Below are 21,176 nucleotides of genomic sequence, written 5' to 3' on the forward strand. Positions count from 1 at the left end.
GATAATGGTAGATACCCTGCCAGAGCAGGAGTACCCGGGGTGTTTGCAGGGAGGTGCGAAACCTAATGGCCACACACACCTCCCCTAGACCACCAGGAGGGACACTCAGAAGGGCTACCGCATCCTGACAAATCCTGTGGACACACAACACACAAAAAGTGACACAGTGAGACAAAAAAATAAAAAAAAAAGTGAATGTGTGCAGATATACTGCCCGGACATCCGGCCGGATCTATAAAAATTTCTCTGATCCTAGCCAGAATCAAGAGGTGTGTGCCACAAAGGTGCAGAGATCATGGTGCCCGTGCTTCAACGCAATGAGTCCATCCTCCCAGTGAGTTTCAGCACCTCGGGGTCACCACTCCCCGAGGCACTAAAGTACCTCAGCTCTAGACCCTCTCAGCCTCATGGTGAGACCCGGAGGAAGCAGGTCACATCAGGGCAGCCGTCAAGCTGAATCCTTAGAACCAGCCCCGGAACGCCCCAGTACACCTCCTCCCTACCATGCAGCACCCATCCCCACCAGCTCCAAACTGGCGTTGCCCGCCACCAGCATGAAACTGAGAAGAACAGATACTACACTTGATCTTAGCCAAAATGCCGAGAAGCGCTTTATTCATATTTTATATCTAGCCACCTCCAGCACAATACACCAGTTTTATATGATTTACAGTATGTTCATAATTTCTCCTCCACCCCTGATGAACCCATCTTAAACATATGGGAGAAACACATGGGATCATGGAGTGTGAGGAATCTGTACATAATATTGCCACTTGTTAATTGTATTCTACTCGAGTGGTTTATATATGCCCTTTTCCCTATCCACACTTATAATATTAAGGGTAAGGGTTAAGACTAGGTGGTGAAATTTAATGTCCAGGTTACTCACCTGTGGTCAACTAGTTTGTTGACACTATTAGTTGTTATCAATTAAGCATGAATTTGCTTTTGTAAAATTGCTGAGGTCTTTTCACTTTTATAAAGTGTCACATTTGTTGTATATCCCATTGTCTTTGTATATGATTTTATAAGTATTTAGTAAAAGTTATATTTTATACTACAATATCTATGCCTGATTGGTTGAGATCATTCTGATATATATATATATATATATATATATATATATATGCTAATTCTTCTCTAAGGGTATTATTATCAGGTTCACCTAGAGGGGTGATGTACTATCTGTTTCCCTCTTTTTTGGTTTTGTGCATTCCATAAGAAACCTAATGAAGGAGAGAACAAATCCTTAGCACCATCTCCTGGAGAAACAAGTGAAATGCAATAAAAAAAAAAGTGAAATTTCTGCATAGTCCAGGTGTTTCTACATGTGGGGCCTGTTCTTTGCACATACATTAAGATCCAGTCCTATGTAACTCTGCTAGGTGTGCACAGCCTTTGTCAATGAAGGGCTGCACTTGATGGTAGTGTAGCGGAACCCTCAGGGCATGTCCCAGTTTACTCTGTGCTGTTGATGGAAGTCGGGACGTTGGCCCTGCTGAGATGCTTCCTGCTTGTACATTTACGTGGGTATCGCTCAACTTGATAATTGGTCTGCTAATTGAACCCGGATATTGAAGCATTGAAGCAAGCAATGCCAGGTTTTCTCTGTTGGCATTCAGGCACATTAATCTTCACTTGACTACAGCCTTATAGCACTACCCTGGTAGTGTGGACTTTGCTAGGAAAGAATGTAGCTTCTGAAAGGATTGGGATCTTGCGGAACCCAATAAAAAATCTTGTGGGCAGTAATGCGGGCAGGAGCAGGTGCTCAAAAAAAAAAAAAGGTCCTGTAAATAGAGATGGGCGAATTGAAAAAAATTTGATTTGGACGATTCGCTGAATTTTCCCAAAAAGTTTGGTTCGATCTGAATCACTATTCAAAGGGTACTCCACTGGAAAATATGTTCTTTTAAATCAACGGGTGCCAGAAAGTTAAACAGATTTATAAATTACTTCTATTAAAAAAAATTCCAATCTTTCCAGTTCTTATCAGCTGTTGTATTTTACCAGAAAGTTCTTTTCTTTTTGAATTTCCTTTCTGCCTGACCACAAGTGCTCTCTGCTGACACCTCTGTCCATGTCAGGAACTGTCCAGAATAGGAGCAAATCCCCATAGCAAACCTCTTTTGCTCTGGACAGTTCCTGACATGGACAGATGTGTCAGCAGAGAGCACTGTGGTCAGGCAGAAAGGAAATTCAAAAAGAAAAGAACTTCCTTTGTACTATACAACAGTACTGGAAGGATTGGAATTTTTTTAATAGAAGTAATTTATAAATCTGTTTAACTTTTTGGCACCAGTTGATTTAAAAGAAGATGTTTTCGAGTGGAGTACCCTTTTAAATGCGATTCGCCGCAAATATATTCGGATCGTACCGCCGCAAATCACCGGTGTGATTTACGGCGATTCCGGGTCATACAGGTCTCCGGTGACCCGGAAAATAAGGGGGATCGGGGTTGTCCAAGACACCCCCGATCCCTCTGAAGGGATAGGAGTGAGGTGGCAGGAGTGCCACCCCTCCTATTCCTGCTATTGGTCAGTCGGAAGCGACCGAACAATAGCAGATCGGGGGCTGGGGGGGGATTAAGTCCGGTTCACCTGTTCTGCTCACCCACAGTAGTCCGGGCAGAACGGGGGAACTGACGGTGATCGGTGCCAGAGGTCCACTTACCATCGGCGATCGGCGGCGAGTGGTAGAGGACGGCGATGTGGCTCCCTGGTGCGGCTCCCTGGTGCGGCAATCCTACGGAAGCCGGTTGAGTAGTTGCCTAGCAACATCTGGAGGGCTACAGCTTTGAGACCACTATACAGTGGTCTATAAACTGTAGCCCTCCAGATGTTGCAAAACTACAACTCCCAGCATACCCACACAGCTGTTTGCTGTGTGGGCATGCTGAGATTTGCAGTTTTGCAACACCTGGAAGGCTACAGTTTGGAGATCACTGTACAGTGGTCTCTAAATGGTGGCCCTCTGGATCTTGCAAAACTATAACTCCCAGCATGCCCACACAGCAGTTTGCTGTCTGGGCATGCTGGGATTTGTAGTTTTGCAACATCTGGAGGGCCACAGTTGGAGTTGTGCAGTGGTCTCTAAACTGTGGCCCTTCAAATCTTGCAAAACTACAACTCCCAGGGAGTTGTAGTTGCATACCTCCAGCTGTTGCAGAACTACATCTCCCTACATCTCCCAGCATGCCCTTTGGTGATCATTACATGCTGGGAGTTGTAGTTTTGCAACAGCTGGAGGTTTACAGGGTACATTCACACGGGCGGGTTAACAATTTTCTGCCGCAGCGCAAACTCCAAGCGGGAGACTCACTGTAAACCCCCCCCCCCCCCCACTGTGAATGTACCCTAAAAACACTACATCTCACTACACTAACACATAATAAAGGGTAAAACACTACATATACACCCCTAACACTGCCCCCCCCCCCCAATAAAATTGAAAACATATTGTACTGCAGTTTTTCCAAAACGGAGCCTCCAGCTGTTGCAAAACAACAACTCCTGGCATTTCTGGACAGCCACTGACTATCCAGACATGCTGGAAGTTTAGCAACAGCTGGAGGCACCCTGTTTGGGAATCACTGGCGTTGAATACCCCTATGTCCACCCCTATGCAATCCCCAATTTAGTCCTTAAATGCGCATGGCACTCTCACTTCGGAGCCCTGTCGTATTTCAAGGAAACAGTTTAGGGCCACATATGGGGTATTTCCGTACTCGGGAGCAATTGCATTAAAAATTTTGGGGGGCTTTTTCTCATTTTACCCCTTATGAAAAGGAAAAGTTGGGGTCTACATCAGCCGGTTAGTGTAAAAAATAAAAAATATTACACTAACATGCTGGTGTTGCCCCCATACTTTTTATTTTCACAAGAGGTAAAAGCAAAATAGACCCCCAAAATTTGTAACGCAGTTTCTCCTAACTACAGAAGTACCCCATATGTGGGCGTAAAATGCTCTGCAGGTGCACAACAAGGCTCAGGAGTGAGAACGCACTATGTACATTTGAGGGCTAAATTGGTGATTTGCAAAGGGGTGGCTGATTTTACAGAGGTTCTGACACAAACGCAAAAGAACTAAATACGCACGTGTGACCCCATTTTGGAAACTACTCCCCTCAAGGAACGTAACAAGGAGTATAGTGAGCCTTAACACCCCACAGGTGTTTGACAAATTTTTGTTAAAGTTGGATGGGGAAATTAATTTTATTTTTTTTAATTTCCATAAAATACTGGTGTTACCCTAAATTTTTCATTTTCACAAGGGAAAATAGGAAAAATTCCCCCAAAAATTTGTAACCCCATTTCTAAGAGTAAGATCATACCCCATATGTGGATGTAAAGTGCTCTGCGGGCGAACTACAATGCTCAGAATAGAAGGAGCACCATTGGGATTTTGGAGAGAAAATTGTCTGGAATTGAAGGCCACGTGTGTTTACAAAGTCCCCATAGTGCCAGAACAATGGACCCCCGCCACATGTGACCCCATTTTGGAAACTACACCCCTCACGTAATGTCATAAGGGATGCAGTGAGCATTTGCGCCCCACAGATGTCTGACAGATTTTTGGAACAGTGGTCCATGAAAATGAAAAATTTAATTTTTCATTTGCACAGCCCACTGTTCTAAAGATCTGTCAAACACAAGTGGGGTGTAAATGCTCACTGCACCCCTAATTAAATTCTGTGAGGGGTTTAGTTTCCAAAATTGGGTCACATGGGGGGTCCACTGTTTTGGCACCACGGGGGGCTTTGCAAAAGCACATGGCCCCTGACTTCTATTCCAAACAAATTCTCTCTCCTAAAGCTCATTGGCGCTCCTTCTCTTCTGAGCATTGTAGTTGGCCCAGAGCACTTGACGTCCACACATGGGGTATTTCCATACTCAGAAGAAATGGGGTTACAAATTTTGGGGGCCATTTTCTCCTATTACCCCTTGTAAAAATGTAAAATTTGGGGGGGAAAATGCATTTTAGTGAAAAAATTTTTTTTTTTTCATTTACACATCCGACTTTAACAAAAAGTCGTCAAACACCTGTGTGGTGTTAAGGCTCACCGTACCCCTTGTTACATTCCTTTAGGGGTGTAGTTTCCAAAATAGTATGCCATGTGTTTTTTTTTATTTTATGGCACCATAGTGGCTTCCTAAATGCATCATGACCCCCAAAATCCATTTCAACAAAATTTGCTTTCAAAAAGCCAAATGTGACTCCTTCTCTTCTGAGCATTGTAGTGCACCCGCAGAGCATTTTACGTCCTAACATGGGGTATTTCCATACTCAGAAGAGATGGGGTTACAAATTTTGGGGGGCATTTTCTCCCATTACCCTTTCTAAAAATGGTACATTTGGGAAAAACACTGCACTTTAGTGAAAAAAAAAATTTCATTTACATTTCATTTACACATCCAACTTTAAAGAAAAGTGTGTGGGGTGTTAAGGCTCTCTGGACCCCTTGTTATGTGCCTTGAGGGGTGTAGTTTCCAAAATAGTATGCCATGTTGGGTTTTTTCCGCTGTTCTGGCACAATAGGGGCTTCCTAAATTCGACATGCCCCCCAAAAACCATTTCAGCAAAATTCACTCTCCAAAATCCCATTGTCGCTTCTTCCCTTCTGAGCCCTTTAGTGCGCCTGCCGAACACTTAACATACACTTATGAGTTATTTACTTACTCGAGAGAAATTGAGTTACAAATTTTGGGGGGCTTTTTCTCCTATTACCCCTTGTAAAAATTCAAGGGTCTGCAAGAACAATTGTTTCATAACATTTTTGAATTTTTCACCAAGAAATGATGCAAGTATCAACGAAAATTTACCACTAACATAAAGTAGAATATGTCACGAAAAAACAATCTCGGAATCAGAATGAAAAGTAAAAGCATCCCAGATGGGTGGTGGTGTATGAGGTGATGATAAGGAGACTGAGTATGGGGTGCCAGGGGGGTTGTGGGTGGTGGTGTATGAGGTACTGACTTGGGTACAGACTTAGGGGTCCTGGGGGGGGGCAGAGAAGCCTGGAGGAGGACAGTGCAGGGGTGGGATTCAGCCGGACTAAAAAGAAACACTGTGTGACAGTATTATTATTATTATGGGAACAGTGTGAGGCAGTGTTATATTTGGAGGGTACAGTTTGTGGCAGTATTTTACTCAGGGGTTACAGTGTGTAGCAGTATTATATTCAGGGGGTACAGTGTGTAGCAATAATATATTGAGGGTACAGTGGGTGGTAGTATTATATTCAGGGGAAACAGTTTCTGGTAGTATTATATTCAGGGGGCACAGTTTCCGGCAGGATTATAATGATTAATGGTCTTTATATAGGGAATGAGGATCTGCTGACAAGCTGAGGAATCAATGATGTCCAGGTGTCAGACTCTGCAGAGAAGATGGAGCTGGTAGAAGACCTGGTGCCCATACAGGATGAGAAAGAGAAGACAACAGAGAAGATGTCACTCAGGCCACTGATATCACTGTGTGCTCTGTCTGACCCAATCTGTGGCTCTCCAGCTGTTGCAAAACAATAACTTGAAAAATGCTTGAGACACGATGGGAGTTGTAGCTTTATAACAGCTGAGAGATGCAGGCTTGAGCAATCGACCGCCGATAACACTGATCAATGCAAAGCTATGGTTTTGCAGTGAACAGTGTAAAAGATCAGTGTGTGCAGTGTTATAGCCCCCTATGGGAGCTAGAACACTGCAAAAAAAAAGAGAAAAAAAAGTTAATAAATGTAATTTAACCCTTTCCCTAATAAAAGTCGAAATCACCCCCGTTTTTCCATTAAAAAAAACATAAAAAATGTAAATGTAAATAAAAATAAATATAAACATATGTGGTATCGCCGTGTGCGTAAATGTCCGAACTATAAAAATATATCATTAATTAAACCACCCGGTCAATGGCGTCCGCGTAAAAAAATTCCAAAGTCCAAAATAGTGTATTTTTGGTCCCTTTTTATATCATGAAAAAATGGATAAAAAGCAATAAAAAAGTCTGAGATCAATACAAAAATGGTACCGCTAAAAACTTCAGATCAAGGCTCAAAAATTTAGCCTAATATCGCCCCATACGTGGTAAAATAAAAAAGTTATAGGGGTCTGAATATGACAATTTTAAACCTATACATTTTCCTGCATGTAGTTATGATTTTTTTCAGAAGTACGACAAAATCAAACCTATATAAGTAGGATACCATTTTAATCGTATGAACCTACAGTATAAAGATAAGGTGTCATTTTTACTGAAAAATGTACTGCGCAGAAACGGAAGCCCCCAAAAGTTACAGAATTGCGTTTTTTCTTCAATTTCGTCGCACAATGATTTTTTTTTCCATTTCGCCGTGGATTTTTGGGTAAAATGACTGATGTCACTGCAAAGTAGAATTGGTGGCGCAAAAAATAAGCCATCATATGGATTTTTAGGTGCAAAATTATAGCTACGCCCCTGGTGCTAGTATAACTTGCTGCACTGCAAGCTTGGCTGGAAAGGAAACACAGGACTAGGTCTAGACCTTCTTCTTCTCATTTGGACTAACCAGACAGGTTCCAACCTTCTGAGGAAGGTTAGATTTGGGAGTCCCCTTTCTTAGTCCATTTTAGGGGCTTCTAGCAGATTCCTGTCTGAGGGAAGATCATGTGACCCAGATCTCAGGTATCCTTACATATTATCCTCCTGTGGTGACACAGTACAGAGAAACTCTCCCTGCATCAGATTATGCAGATCCTTGCATGATACCCAGACAGGATTCAGTTATCCTGGGGGATTCCACAGCTGCACAAAATCCTTTAAACTAGCAGCTAGAAGATAGATGTGTCCCGGGACACTTCAATTCTACATATTAATTACACAAAGTACAACTAAAATATATATTTTTTAATTGTGCTCCTTTTCTGTTACTGCAGTTTTGATATAGAAGAAATATTTACTGGTAGGGCCCAGGGACTGACTGGGGGGCAAGCACCCAGTACTGACCCATGACTAGTGGCTCATCCTCAACCTGTATACCTATAATCAATATTATTTATTTTTTCAGTTTGTCAGTAGAAAATGTTGTCTGTGAATTTTGGTTTAAGTGTGTTCGAAAGAAAAACTTGGTTTGGCAACCTGAGAAATATATAGTAAGTAGAGAAACATAAACATACCTGCCATTTTGAGAAGGGACATCTTTTAGATAAGAATTAGCACACTTTTTTACTATGCCCTGTCCATTCTTAAAGGGGTACTCCGGCGCTTAGACATATTATCCCCTATCCAAAGGATAGGGGATAAGATGCCTGATCGCAGGGGTCCCGTCGCTGGGGACCCCCGTGATCTTGCACGCCACAGCCCGTTAATATCAGTCCCCGGAGCATGTTCACAGCGGGTTTGATTACTGTTGATCACGGGGCCGGAGCATTGTGATGTCACGGCTCTGCCCCTTAATGCAAGCATATGGGAGGGGGTGTGACAGCTACCACTCCCCCTCCCATAGACTTGCATTGAGGGGGCGGGGTGTGACATCACATGGGGGCGGAGTTGTGACATCATGATCTTCCGTTCCCGTGGTCGGGAGCCAGAACCTCAACCGGAAGCAGATACAGGTGGGTGCTGCATACTATATTGCGGGGGTCCCCAGCGGCGGGACCCCCGCGATCAGACATCTTATCCCCTATCTTTTGGATAGGGGATAAGATGTCTAGGGGTGGAGTACCCCTTTAAAGGCTTATGTTGCTGCAGCTTCTACTCGGGGCCAGATAAGTGGTGTCCAGGGCCGTTTGAAGGAATTTGGGGGCTCCAAGCAAAATGGACATGGAGGTACCTCCCCCCCCCTTGATGTTCACGCACGTCCCGCTCTAGGGCCGGCGTCAGGACATAGTAACGCCGGCCCTTGAATGCTGGGAGCGTGACTTGAGCGAACGTCTATACGAGGCCCCCACATTAGGTGCAGCACAGTTCCCCCACGTTAGGTGCGGCACAGTTCCCCCCACGTTAGGTGCAGCACAGTTCCCCCACGTTAGGTGCAGCACAGTTCCCCCCACGTTAGGTGCGGCAGAGTTCCCCCCACATTAGGTGCAGCAGAGTTCCCCCCCACATTAGGTGCAGCAGAGTTCCCCCCACATTAGGTGCAGCAGAGTTCTCCCCACATTAGGCTAGCAGTGTTCCCCCACATTAGGTGCAGTATAGTTCCCCCACATTAGGCAGTATAGTTCCCCACATTAGGTGCAGTATAGTCCCCCCACATTAGGTGTAGTATGTTCCCCCACAGACATACAGCCTCCAGCCATACAGTGTATGGCTGGAGGCTTTATGCCTGTTTACTGCCTTACTTCAGTGTTTTGACCACTGCTCCTTTTGTCCGGCCACCATAGCAGTAGGTCCCGGGACTGGAGGAGCGGTGGTCGGAGCACTGAAGCTGATGTGCCGCTGGTCACTTACCATGCTGGCCAGCGCATGTCCTGTTCGCTCCTCCGCGTTGCTTTCCAATGGGCGTGCGCACGGGACGGGGCTATTGCCCCGTTTTTCCCCCCCCCTGGATCTGCCACTGCATGCATTGTATACACACACAACACACTGTATACATTACATACTGTACATGCATGCTTCATACACACACAACATACTGCACACATGACATACTGTACATGCATGCTTCATGCACACACAACACACTGTACACATTATATACTGTACATGCATGCTTCATATACAAACAACACACTGTACACATTACATACTGTACATACATCCTACAAACAACATACTGTACACATTAAATACTGTACATGCATGCTTCATACACACGCATACTGTACACATTACATACTGTACATGCATCATACACACACACACTGTACACATTACATACTGTACATGCATCATACACACACACTGTACACATTACATACTGTACATGCATCATACACACACACTGTACACATTACATACCGTACATGCATCATACACACACACACACACTGTACACATTACATACTGTACATGCATCATACACACACACTGTACACATTACATACTGTACATGCATCATACACACACTGTACACATTACATACTGTACATGCATGCTTCATACACGCACATACTGTACACATTACATACTGTACATGCATCATACACACACAACACACTGTACAAATTACATACTATACATGCATCATACACACACATACTGTACACATTACATACTGTACATGCATCATACACACACATACTGTACACATTACATACTGTACATGCATCATACACACACTGTACACATTAAATACTGTACATGTACCATACACACACATACTGTACACATTACATACTGTACATGCATCATACACACACTGTACACATTACATACTATACATGCTTCATACACACAAAGATAGAATAGATCAGTGTTTCCCAACCAGGATGCCTACAGAGGTTGCAAAACTACAACTCCCAGCATGCCCAGACAGCCTTTGGCTGTCTGGGCATACTGGGAGATGTAGTTTTGCAACAACTGGAGGCACCCAGGTTGGGAAACACTGGTATAGATACACACATGCACTTTACATATAGTCATCCACAGTAGTAACACACACACAGGCACAGTACATATACATACACATATGTACACACACTTATATATCCACACACACATGCTTATACACATATATATATCTATCCAAAAACACACACGCTTATACACAAATACATGCAGGGACACCTACTGTAGTCAGGCCCCATGTAGTACAGCCTCTGCGGTCTCCTTTCCTCACAGCTCTCTACTCCCCCCTCCCCCTCCTCCTGCTCAGACGGCTGAAGGCTGAGAGAAGAGTCCAGGCTGAGGGAAGATACCAAGTGCAGCCAGAGTGGGGGAGCGTGATTGTGGTGAGGTGAGAAGAACTCCAAAGCTGCAAATTAGTTTATTTTAAAAACATGTCAGACATTCGGGGGCCCTCTTGTTTGGGTGCCTGGAGCCCGGAGCACAAACTCCAAGAGCAGGAATGTTAATCGCTACAGGACGGGCAAGCACTGGCTGTGCTCGGGGGCCCCAAGCAATTGCTTGGTTTGCCTGTCCTGTAGCGACAGGCCTGGGGGTGTCTATGGTATGGAGCTGTTAACATATCAGGACCCCTAAACCAACACAAGCCCTCTGCCAACTCTAGACTATCTCCACATGTGCGAGAAAATAAATAGTTTTATTTTATTTTTGGTGACCTTTACTTTGAATTTAGGCTTGGCAATTGTTATAATCACATGGCAACAAATCATAAGATTATTGCTACTTACTAATGTAGTTTTAGTTTTATCAGTTTCTAGAAAAGCTGGATTGATGTAAGTTCCCATTAAAGGTCATGTTCAACTGAAATGAAAGGCACAGATTGCTAACTTTGTACTGTTTATGATTAGATGCCCACTGGTGTATACCCTTTATAGCCTTTGTTTAAAATTCCTCTTTTTTATGACACATTCACATATAAGCGTCTAAACTGACACAAGACATTAAAGTCCTAAGAAGCTTTTAGCTGTAACCTTTTCTGTGTGTATGAAATATTAATCTACTTCTTCTTTAGTTTTCTGCCAGTATGCACTAAAATTATTTGACCATAACCACAAAAATGTCAAAAACAAATTAAAACATTATGCGTGAGTGACGCCCATGCATCCACTAGTCAGCATAACAGCTCAGCAAGGGCTGTCATTTCTGTATTTTTACATGAATAAATAGGCACATTAACTCTTTGGGAATCCAAATCTTTACAGTCAATTTTATCTGACATCTAAATTGTTTTATTTGCTGTTTCCGCCACATAGAAAAGTCATTCACTATTTATTACTACTACTTACTGGCCACTTTATTATTAGGTATGCCTTTCCAGTAGCTGGTTGGACACCATGTTTGCCTTATGCTTTCCCTTATTTTTTATTTGGGTTCTGCATTGACTACCCTTTCTGTTAATATCTGACATAACCGCCCTATTGTGTAAAGTTTACCCAGCAGGTACAGGTCGGGCAGGGATCCATACACGTGGGTCATGTGTGGACTCATTTTGAAGATATTACGAGCAGGAATCCAACCGTATATAACAGGAGCTGCGGGTATGTCTTTCTGAACCCATGTTTAATAGTTGTTTAATATTGTATCCCAGTAGTAGTTGGAGGCACAAACAAAATTTTCCATCTCTACATGCCTGGGGGTAGGGATTGAAATGCCATTAAGGCAATTAGCTTCCACTAAGTATCACAGCTGCATTATAGAACCCCGTGTACAATTCTTCACACCTATAAAGAGTTTTCAGGTCTGATCATCTGAATCAAAAAGGATGAATAACTTTGAGATACTAAATTTAAAGGAGTACTCTGCCCCAGACATCTTATCCCCTATGCAAAGCATAGGGGATAAGATGTCTGATTGTGGGTGTCCCGCAGCTGGGACCCCCACGATCTCTGTGTAGCACCCGGTGTTCATATAGAACACTGGGTGCGGGCGGAAGGGGTTGTGACATCATGACCACGCCCCTCGTGAAGTTACACCACGCCCCTCAATGAAAGTCTATGGGAGGGGGCGTTACCACGCCCCCTCCCATAGACTTGCATTGAGGGGGCATGGCATGACATCAGGAGGGGCGTGGCCTTGACATCACAACACCTACCAAGTGCTCCAAGCATTTGGAACAAAATGTTCAGAACGGTGGGGCAGCAGAGAACCCCTTTAAGCTGGGTTCACATCTTGTAGAAAACGGTGTCAGTTCATAAAATATTAAGATGGATGTCCATCACATATATAGTTACCAATGAGGTATTCTGAGATTCAAATTTTACAAGTAATGTTTGTGCTGTTGTCAATTTATTCTCCTGGGAATAAATCCATACATCGTATATGACAGTCCTGTTAAGAAACCAGTTTTAGATGATGTGAGCTTTGTAATATGGTGCATTATCCTGTTGGGAGTAGCCTTTAGAAGATAGGTACATTGTGGTCATAAAGGGATGGACATGGTCAGCAACAATACTCAGGTGGGCTGTCATGTTTAAAAGAAGTTTAATTGGTACTAAGAGGCCCCACAAAATGTCCCCACACCTCAACTGTTGATACATGGCAGGGTGAATCCATGCTTTCATGTTGTTTATGCCAGATTTTGACCCTGCCATCTGAATATCGCAGCTGGGATTAAAAGAAACTCATCAGACCAGGCAATGTTCTTCCAGTCTTCCCATATTCTATTGTGTTGAGCCTGTGTTTATTGTAGGCATAGTTTCCTGTTCTTAGATGACAGGAGTGGCACTCAGTGAGCTGTTCTGCTGCTGTAGCCCATCTGCTTATGTATATTATCAGGTTCTACACTAATATCTTACTAAATAGCAGAAAATTATAATCTAGAGTTATGATTTATGCAATTTATCTATGAAATGTTACATCTGTTTTGTCCCATAATGCTTTATATAGGCTGCAACTGCTATATGAAATCCATATGCAAATCATATGCAAACCTTTTTTTTTCATCAACCAGAACGAGAACTACTGCTATGACTACTATTGAAAATATAAAATCCACTAATCTTTCAACTTTTTTTTATACATGGTAGGTTAAGGGTTTGCTCTGTACCAGAAGGAGAATGTAAGGATGAATCATGTAAAATGCAGTAGATCTTAAGTTATAAAACTTTGAATTTATGGATTTGTCAGTATATATAATTGTCCAATTTTAAGTAGTGGATATAGGAAGACAACAGCCACCACTCTTTTCTGACCATGAGTATTGCTATGCCTTGCTAGCAGATTTTGCAACTAGGAAATAATAATAATAATACAATGTTTTTTTTCATATTTTGTTTATGTGCCTAGAGCCTTAAAATTGTGTGTTCCCACTTTTTACTCAAAGCATGTGAATTGGACATACCATAAAATTATGAATGATGCAGGTTTGACACAACATTCGATAACTCTTTTAGCACTATTGGAATAATATGAAAAAAAGGAGTTGTACAGAAGTAAAACAACACATTTCTATTCCTGTACAATGCTGTTCTACAGAAATAGATGGTAATACAGTAAATTATTAGAATTATTGCAATGGGACCCTTTACATTAACCCCTTAACGACCATGAGCGTGTATTTACGTGTGAAGCGCGCTCAGGAACTAAGCATGCTTTATACCCAGCAGGTCCTAGTTGCAAACAGAACCCATGGCTAATATCAGACATTGCCGATCTGGCTGATGTCTGGTATTAACCCTTTAGATACAGCGATCAAAGATGATCGGGCCACCTAAAACACGAGAAAAGTATCGCCAATTAGCTCAGTGAGCTGTTTCGGACCGCAGGAGCTGAGAGGACAGCAAGAGTTTTCTTACCTTTCTCTCGGCTGTTCGATCGGTGCTTGGTTGCTCCAAGCCTGAGATCCAGGCTTAAAGGGGTACTCCGGCACTTAGACATCTTATCTCCTATCCAAAGGATAGGGGATAAAATGCCTGGTCGCGGGGGTCTTGCCGCTGGGGACCCCCGTGATCTTGCACGCCGCACCCCATTAAAATCAGTCCTTGGAGCTTGTTTGCTCCGGGTCTGATTACTGTCGATCACAGGGCCGGAGCATTGTGACGTCAAGCCCCCTCAATGCAAGCCTATGAGAGGAGGCGTGACAGCTGTAGCCGTTTGCATCGGACCCATTTAAGGTCCGATAGGCTCACACAAAAAAAAAAGCCAATCAGACTCTTAACCCCTTAACGACGAAGGACGTATATTTACATCCTCCGCCGGCTCCCGGCGGCCATCAACGACCGGGACCCGCGGCTAATACAGGACATCACCGATCGCAGTGATGCCCTTTATTAACCCTTCAGACGCGGCGATCAAAGCTGACAGGACACCGGGAGGGCCCTTACCTGCCTCCTCGGTGTCTGATCGGTGAATGACTGCTCCGTGCCTGAGATCCAGACAGGAGCAGTCAAGCGCCGATAACACTAATCACAGGCGTGTTAATCAGATCAGTGTGTGCAGTGTTATAGGTCCCTATGGGAGCTATAACATTGCAAAAAAAAGTTTAAAAAAAAGTGTTAAAGATCATTTAAACCCTTCCCTAATAAAAGTTTGAATCACCCCCCCTTTTCCCATAAAAAAATAAAACAGTGTAAATAAAAATAAACATATGTGGTATCGCCGCGTGTGCAAATGTCCGAACTATAAAAATATATCATTAATTAAACCGCGGTCAATGGCGTACACGTAAAAAAATTCAAAAGTCCAAAAAAGAGTATTTTGGTCACTTTTTATACCATTAAAAAATGAATAAAAAGTGATCAAAAAGTCCGATCAAAACAAAAAGGGTACCGATAAAAACTTCAGATCACGGTGCAAAAAATTAACCTTCATGCTGCCCTGTATGTGGAAAAATAAAAAAGTTATAGGGGTCAGAAGAGGACATTTTTAAACGTATACATTTTCCTGCATGTAGTTATGATTTTTTTCCAGAAATTCGACAAAATGAAACCTATATAAGTAGGGTACTATTTTAACCGTATGGACCTACAGAATAATGATAAGATGTCATTTTTACCAAAATATGCACTGCGTAGAAACAGAAGCCCCCAAAAGTTACAGAATTGCTTTTTTTTCCCTTTCACCATGGATTTTTGGGTAAAATGGCTAATGTCACTGCAAATTAGAATTGGTGACGCAAAAAAGAAGCCATAATATGGATTTTTAGGTGGAAAATTAAAAGGGTTATGACTTTTAAAAGGTAAGAAGAAAAAAACGAAAATGCAAAAACTGAAAAACCCTGCATCCTTAAGGGCTTAACAGGTCGGATGTGAACGGCAATGTGAACTGAACGATTCCTTAGACATCAAAAGGCACAGCCGTTGTTACAGAGAATTTTGAACAGTTGCTAGAATTTCCCATCATGGGTTGATGCATCTAGAAAAACAATTTTAGAAGTCAAATGTTTTTTGAATTGTTTATTTACCTTAATAGTTCATCCTGCAATTTAAATTGACAACAAGAGGATAATGTACAGCAATGTCTATATAAAACAGGGGGCTTGTTGAAATCAGGGTCTCTTCCATATGGTACCATATTTTGCCTACATGAATTTAAGTGCCTGGTGTTTATTTACCCTTCCTCTTTTCATAACTCTTGGTCCAATCCAACTCTTTGTATACGAAGAGTGCACTTCCCCTAGGGTAGAGGAGTCCTGCAAAGGTTCTCACCAAGCAGTAGCAAATAGGGTTAGACCAGCCAGACCAGGATCATCTCCCAATGGCCCCATAGCAGATGCATGGTCTGTATCTGTGGTATATACATCACACATTCTAAAATACTTAAAAATAGAATAAAAAAAACAGCATAGAGGGGGCGGAGCCTGACCGCGGAGCTGGATGGCCGCTTGACTGAGCTGCTCTCCACAGCCTAGACCTGAACCTGCTTAATACAGCCTCCAGCAGCTCTTAAAATGAGCAAAACAGACAAAGAACACCCGGGTGTCACCCCTGGCACCTCTAATGCCAACAAAAGCCAGGCGGACATGGCCAAATACCTTAAGGCGAAATCACAGCAGAGCCCGGCGAGGCCTCCCAAGATGGCGCCCACTCCCGCCAACGGTGCTGACAGGGAGGAAGCCTACGACAATGAAAGCTATTGTGGCAGCCAAGCGGACTCGGGAGGCGAGGATCCGAAACTCCAACTGACAAAGGCTTTTCTCCGCAAGACTGTACAGCAAGCTGTCGCCAAGGCCATACAATCCACTTTCGTACCGGTGTTGCAGGAGCCGGCACACATAAAGACGGAGGTACGCCATGCAGTATCCCACACGGAGCACCTAGAGACAGCGCTGACGGACATGGTGTCCTTCTGTGACTCTACGGCGCACCAGCTACAGCATCATGAAAACCAGCTTAATAAAGCATTTCTGCTGGTGGAAGACCAGGAGAATCACAGTAGGAGAAAGAATGTAAGGATTAAAGGGGTCTCAGAGTCCTATGCTGCCGAGGCCTTACCCGCAATAACCACGCAGATATTCGCCACCCTGCTGGGAGAGGAAAGAGCTGCGACTATTGTGATTGAGAGGGTACACAGGGCCCTCCGGGCCAAGACTCCACCGAGAGAACCCCCCAGAGACCTGGTCTGTGGACTATTGAGTTACCTAGACACGGCTGCCATTTTCAGAGCAAACAGGGAAATGGAAGACCTGCGCTTTGAAGGTACGCAGATTCAAATCTTCCAGGGCATCGCACCCTCCACGTTAGCCAAAAGAAGATTACTTAATCCATTATTACAAAAACTCCGAGAAATGCACCTGCCTTATATGTGGCTGTTCCCGTTCGGCATATCTATTCTGAAGGGAGGAAGAAGAATCTCCATCAGATCTCCGGACGAGCTAGACAAAGCGTGGACCCTACTAGAAATAGATCCCATTGACATCCCTTCGTGGCTCCCAGTCAACATGTGTCATTCTCTGCCGCCGCTGCCGAAGCAGATACAGGGACCGCGACCGGAGAAGGTTAAATCTCCAAAGACCCGCAAGCAGGCAGCGAAACTCCAAAAGGACTACGACACCACTTGAATTCTGCGAGACATCCCATCTGTCTGTTAAGTATATCGTTTTTACATTGAACTTTTTATCAGTACAGCACCTGAGCATCTGCCCTTTACCTATCTACTGATTACTTACATAATGATGCGTGTATTAGAGGGGGATTGTCGTTCGCTAATGTGCTAAGGGGTACATTGAAGTGCTGCTACCTCCTGGCCTGGGACACGGTACTTCAGACTGTTTCTTCTCTGCAGCGAGCTGCTTGACGCTATCATACAGTGTCTCCAGCTACCTTATTGAGATCCAACGTCTGCTCCGCTGCTGCGGCCCCTCTTTCTGCTCCCTCTCCCCCTCCCGCCGGCCGCCAAGGGTGTCGGTGGTCCTGCCGCTGCCCCACACAGTTCTGCTCGGGCCGGTCAGCTGGGTTGCCGGCTCCCTCCCCCACCCTCTCATGACACACCACACCAGATGTAATTATGACTTTGACCCCACTGTATGGGAAGTGCGATTTGTAAAATTAATGAGTACTGGAGCGCGACCTCACTGTCAGTGTTCATTATGCACAAGAAAGACAAGTTGATCGGGGCTTGCCACTTTTACTGAACTGAATGCAGTTTGCTCGCATTGCTCAGCCTATAATTCCACAAGGGGGCGCATTTTTCTTGTTGTAGTTAATATGTTGCCATCCTGGCGCTGGGGGGTCGGGGGGGTGGTGGGGTGGCAGGGGGAGGTTGGTGGTGGGATACATGCACTGGATATTTGACCCCTGGACTGAGTGTGTCAGCACGTGATTCCCCCAAACTATCTCTCGCCTGAGTATGGGTTAGTTGCTCAGGTACTTTAAGGTGTTCTGTACGTCTGTTTTCATTTACGCTGTATCACTTATACCTTGTTAAACTTTCATACTAAGGTTGCTATACAGGTCAAATTGGCTGTCGGTTCAGGAATATCACCGTGACCCCCATTCTACACCTTTTCTCTTTGTAGACATTCTTCCTACTTAACAAATTGCTCATCTTCCTTTAACTACATTTCGCTCACTTTGCTCGCTTTTGTGAACGTTTCTCTCCTTTCAGCCTTCTCACCTTTTCCGACTTTTCTTTCCCACTTGCTCTACTTGGTCCTTACTTTTTCTTTCTTCTCATTTTTCCATCCTCTCCTCCCTCTACCCCCTTTCTCTTCTCTTACGCTGCTCTGTTTCAGGTCTTTCTCCCTCACCTGGCTTTTACCTTGTCTTCCCTTTTGTGTTGATCCTTGTCCTACGGTACTCGTCTATGTCTTTTTTCTCTTCCCTTACCCCTCTTTGGTTTCTTCACTTCTTGCCCAAGTTTTGTCTTGTCTAGTCTCACCCCGTCTTCACGCCCTCCCTCTTCAATCCCAAACCGCAATTGTCTATAATGGCCTCACTCAAGTTGATGACATACAATATTAATGGCTTTAACTCGCCCTGCAAACGTCATGGGGTTCTGTCTCTGTTTTTTTTTTAAATGGGTCTCTTGTAGAAATAACACAGACACTTTCTCCTTCCGTAACAGAGTCCCCAAGCTCCCGACTAATTACTTTTCCCATTGGTTCCACAGTGGAAGTACGAATTCTTCGCCCAGAGGTGTGTCTATTGCACTGCAGAGAGACGTCCCCTTTACACTCCTCGACTCCTACGACTCAGCGGACGGGAGAGCATTATTTATAAAAGGTAAGGTGGGAGCCGTGACATATACCCTTGCATCTTTATATGCACCTAACAAAAAACAGGTTCCTTGGCTGCTGGGAACGTTGGAGAGGCTGCGGGCCTTCGCAGATGGTCCTATCATAATAGGCACTGACATGAATGTCACTCTGGAGCCTCACATGGACTCCTCTACACGTAGGTCGGTGACTTGGCCAATCGACCTACGCACTCTAAGAAACAAACTGAATGAGTTGGGTCTGAGGGATGTGTGGCGCGTACACAACCCTGGTGACCGCACCTACACCTTCTTCTCATCCCCCCACCAATCAGAACAGAGACTGGATTACCTCTTTTGTCATGGCAGCCTCCTACAGTCAATTCCCAACCCCACAATAGGACCCAAAACAGTGTCAGATCACTCACCGGTCACAGCCACATGTACGCTTTCCCATTTTCCTAGACGTGACTGGACATAGCGGTTGAACGACTCATTACTTTCACTCAGACACAGTGTCAAGCCTCACATATCAAATACAGGCATTCTGTGATATAAATCTAACCCCCGGATGTTTCCTTGCCAACGGTATGGGAGACACACAAAGCCTACATGAGGGGCATTTTGATAGCACTAGGCACCAAACTCAAAAAAAATTGCGCTCAAAAGGTTTTCTCTCTGCTGGAAAAGCTAGCGGAGCTCAAAAACCGTTCGCGAACCCCATACTCCCCTGCCGTTGCCCAGGAACTCACCTCCATCAGAGAACAACTGCGTGATGTCCTCAACGAGAAACATGCTGACTCAGTCAGACTGAGTCATACGCTTCCGTCAAAAACTATTTCAACATGGTGACAAGGGGGGACGACTTATGTCGGCAATGATCAAAAAACGCAAGGACAAGACTTTCATTCCCACCATCAAAACAGACGCAAACCAGTCAGTCTCAGATACCAAGAAAATAGCGGAGGCTTTCACGTCGTATTACAATGAACTATACAATATCCCATCCCATTTCCCAGATGACACACAGTCAACTCGGGCAATTCAGGCATTCTTAGACTCTTTAGATTTACCCACCCTTACGGCGGAGGAGGGCCTATCCTTACTGCAACCATGTAAAGACGTAGAAATACACAAGGTATGAAATACACAAGGAAATGTCATTCCCCAATGGCAAAAGTCCGGGCCCTGATGGTCTAAGCCTAACTTATTACAAGACGTTTAGAGATGTCCTGATCCCCAAAATGAAGCACTGGTGTAATGCACTACTGACAGGCTGTAGACTGCCCCCTCAGGCGCTAGAGGCACATATCACGATCCTACCTAAAGAAGGGAAGGATCACCTCCTTTGCTCTAGCTATAGGCCCATATTGCTACTCAATCTACATGTAAAGCTATGGGCCAAGGTTCTGGCGCTGAGATTGAGCACTTACCTGGCGCGCCTCATACACCCGGACCAGACAGGGTTTGTCATGGGTAGGGAAGGCAAACACAAGGCCCTTAGAGTGATGCATGCAATGCATTACGCTCAAACTTCCAATACACCACTTGTCCTTCTCGGCACCGATGCCGAGAAGGCTTTTGACAGGGTTTCTTGGACATATTTGAACCATGCCCTGACCTCCTTTGGCTTTCCTTCGGCTTATGTATCAGCTATCATGTCACTCTATACCTGTCCGAACGGCACTCTGTCGCCCTCATTTCTCATCAGAAATGGTACTAGACAAGAGTGCCCCCTATCCCCCTCATTATACGTATTGGCCATGGAGACGTTGCTACAGGCCCTCAGGCAGGACAGGTTAATAAAGGGATTGGTGGTAGAGGGCCATGAACACACAGCGTTCGCGGACGATCTATTACTCCTCATCACGAATCCGGAAACAGCCCTACCTAGAATACAGAACATACTTGAACATTATGGCACGCTATCCAACTTCAAGGTCAACTATACAAAATCGGAAATACTAAACATATCCCTGCCCAAGGAGAGAGCTGCATCGTTGCAA

At 44.2% G+C, this 21,176-nt stretch overlaps 1 pseudogene; it reads right to left on the minus strand.

Moving 5' to 3' along the window:
* Nucleotides 1–521: 521 nt before the first annotated feature.
* On the minus strand, nt 522–612 carry LOC130359920 (U2 spliceosomal RNA; annotated as a pseudogene).
* Between the last annotated feature and the right edge of the window lie 20,564 nt (nt 613–21,176).

The sequence above is a fragment of the Hyla sarda genome, chromosome 2, assembly GCF_029499605.1.
Source record: "Hyla sarda isolate aHylSar1 chromosome 2, aHylSar1.hap1, whole genome shotgun sequence".
Lineage (NCBI taxonomy): Eukaryota > Metazoa > Chordata > Amphibia > Anura > Hylidae > Hyla > Hyla sarda.